At 41.0% G+C, this 3,168-nt stretch overlaps 1 protein-coding gene across 1 annotated transcript in view; it reads right to left on the minus strand.

The window, feature by feature from the left end:
* The window catches only part of ubiad1 (UbiA prenyltransferase domain containing 1), a 5,355-nt gene extending 4,291 nt beyond the window's left edge, over positions 1-1,064 (minus strand). Inside the window, exon 1 of the mRNA XM_008293920.1 lies at positions 898-1,064. The gene's annotated coding sequence lies outside the window, so the exon portion shown is untranslated. The remainder of the gene's footprint in view (positions 1-897) is intronic.
* Positions 1,065-3,168: the final 2,104 nt, after the last annotated feature.

The raw sequence follows: 3,168 nt of genomic DNA on the forward strand, positions 1-3,168 counted from the left end.
TCAAAACTGATGCTTTGGGGAGGAATACAGATCAGCTTAAAGCACCGTGACAGACGTCACACGTGTCTCGTACTGGGCTTTCCTCATGTGTGCACTACTTTATATTTAAAGACGTCCTTTATAATGAACACAAATGCATTCAGATTTTTACATAACACCATAAATTGTTAAATATTGTGTCTTCGAGAAACAAAGATCACGTCATAGATTCCATTTTCAAATATTAATCTAATATAGAAGTTTATTATTATATCAGATAAAAGCACATTTCTGTATCTCTCTTGTACTTTCTGTTGCTTTCCTATATGTTATATTTTCTCTATTTTTTATCTTATTCTACCTTCATTTACACCCTGATTCTCTGTGTTGTCTTGTTGCTTTGTTTACCTCCTTTTGCTGAACAGTCCTGCTGCTGAACCCCTGACCTACTCTCTGGGGTTAATAAAGTCCGTCTGTTTGCTTTTATATAATCAAGACCATTCAGGACTTGTTCAGGACTCGCAGACAACCTGTTCAAACTATTTTCCTGAACCTTTGTGCAGGTGAAAAGTTGCTGCTACACAACCGGAGCGCTGCGGCTGCACTTCCGGTCACTTTTAAACGCGAAGTACAGCCAAACAGTTGTGAAGCTGAACACTAAAAGAAGCGAACTGCTCACCTGGTCGTACACGTGGCAGTTAGTTCAATATTGCCCCAACTCAAATGTGGACCAAACTACTCTGGGGAGAAACCGACACGCTCCCCACCGAGCAGAGGACACCGTCCCCCCGGCAGGCAGGCAGGCAGGCAGCCTCGGCTAACTGCTGAGATTATGGGATTAGAGCTAACAGGCTAGCCGCGGAGCTACGGCTCAGCGTGAGGGGCAGAGAGGAGCAAATGTCTGCCGGCGGCTCCTACCTGCTACGTCCTCGGTATCCAGCACGAACTGCGCCTCTGTCCGCCGAAAATCATGTTCCTGTGCGCGCTGAACCCGGTGCGGCGACAGGCGGCTACACGGCTTACGTGTCAGCTCCGAGGGTGCTTGACTGGCTGGCCACAGTAAACCCTGCTGCACCTGACGGGCGCCATTTCCTCTGCCAGGAGCGTCACGTCGCACAGGGTCCGGAGGAACCACGCGTCCTAACCATGGTTCCGCCTTTGTTCTTAATTTGAGAGAACTTTAGATAGAACTTTGGTAGAGTACCTCAGCAGCAGCACAACACCCACTAAGACATTAGCACAGATCAATTAAGAAAAAGAGCAGTAAACAAGGAAACAAACTGTTAGATAGGACAGCAACACGGTGTAATAATAATAATGATAATAATAATAGCAATGTTAATAAATAAATAATAATGCTAATAATGTTACTGATAATAATATGCTATATAATAAAATAATTATTAGGATCCCCATCAGCTCCCACAAAGTGGTTGCTCGTCTTCCTGGGGTCCCAGAGTGTAAAAATTTATACATTAAACATTAAAAATACATAATAAATAGCAAACATTTCATTTATAATGCAGCTCGGTACAAAACAGTAAATGGATTACAATACATTGTAAATATAACACCAATACAGAGGAAGAATAGTCACGTATTCTGTGCCTATTGTCCCTTTATTTTCCTCTTAAGATAGATAGATACAACTTTATTGATCCATTTGGTAAAAGCCTCAGGGAAATTGTTGAAAAAGACACACAAAATAAGACCCAACTGTATATTTTTAGTGTCTCTGATCTGTAAAGAAATTGAGCTCCATGCTTTTGCTCCTCTGTAAACTATAGTTCTTTTTTTGGGCTTGGGGACGATCAAAGTACTGACATGTGCTGCCTGCCATTGGGAGCAACTTCAGGTTCGGTGTCTTGCCCAAGGACACTTGGACTGTGGAGGAGCCGGGGATTGAACCACCAACCTTGTGATTAGAGGACAACCCGCTCTACCACCTGGCAAGTCACATAACTGTGACAAAACCCACTGAATAAGAGTTTTTCTGTTAAAAATCTGGACTCTCTCTTTGCCAGAAGTTTTTGCAAGAACATCAGAAGACTGGCTCGTAATTCCACCTTGTTTTTATTCCAGCGTATGATCCGGTACAACACCAACACAACCAGGCTCAGCATGTTCTCTACTCTGCTCCACAGAGAACTGATGAAGAAAGACATTCTTTTATTTTGATGATGATGAACAAAGCCATTCTCTTTTCTTTTGCTGATCACCAGACCTTTGATCTCATCACCTTTGTCATGTGTTCTCCTACCTCCTGTCACAGACCCCTGATTCCATCCTCCTGTTGTTCATCGTCCCCTGACCTCCTGCCATTTGATTAACAACTGCATGCAAAGATCTCATCACCTTTGCCATGTGCTTTCCTACCTCCTGTCATTTGATTAGCAGCTGTATGTTAATTTACCAATAATGCACGTCGTGGATCAATCTTAAGATGAACTTTGGGGTGTCGTAATTACTTTTCTGTTGTGTCATAATGAGGTCCAACTCTTTGTAAATGAATGTAAGATAATTATAAGTACAGTGGCAGCAGATGAGCGTTTATTTGAGCTGTAAAATCTTTAACATCTGACTGCATTCATCAGTTTTTATCATTTAACTGATAAAAAGAACTCATAAAACACATTTATTACATATTCCTGTGAGATACTTTTGTGTATTTGTCTCTGCAAATGAAACAGTTCAAGCATCAGTGGTGGCTGATGTTTAGCTTCATGCAGATTGACATGAACCTTGTCTTATTATTGTCTTATACGGTGATAAAGTCAGGCCACAGATCAGGTCATAAATACTTAGATTGCATAGTTTATAGTCATGCTTAGTCATGCAAGTCTTTAGCGCAGAGCAGTTTTGATTGAATTTTATCATAGAGGTTAAATATTTACAGCAGCTTCTAAGTGTCTTCTAATAGTTCATCACACGAAATAAACTACGTTTAAAAATAAGATGTATTAAAACTGTAAAAACATTAAACTGCACAGTAGAAGGCCTGAAAACATTTTGTGTCACGATCATATTGTGCATAAGCTGTATAGTCAACAGATAATCCAACCGAGATGATTACTCATCAATAAATAAACAAAGAGAACTGTGAGATGACAAGAAGACGGCATCTTGCTGATTCATGAAGAAGGACACAGCAGCAGAGCTGTTGGTCACTGGATTACTGAAAAACAGCTG

Source organism: Stegastes partitus, unplaced genomic scaffold (genome assembly GCF_000690725.1).
Source record: "Stegastes partitus isolate 25-593 unplaced genomic scaffold, Stegastes_partitus-1.0.2 Scaffold923, whole genome shotgun sequence".
NCBI lineage: Eukaryota > Metazoa > Chordata > Actinopteri > Pomacentridae > Stegastes > Stegastes partitus.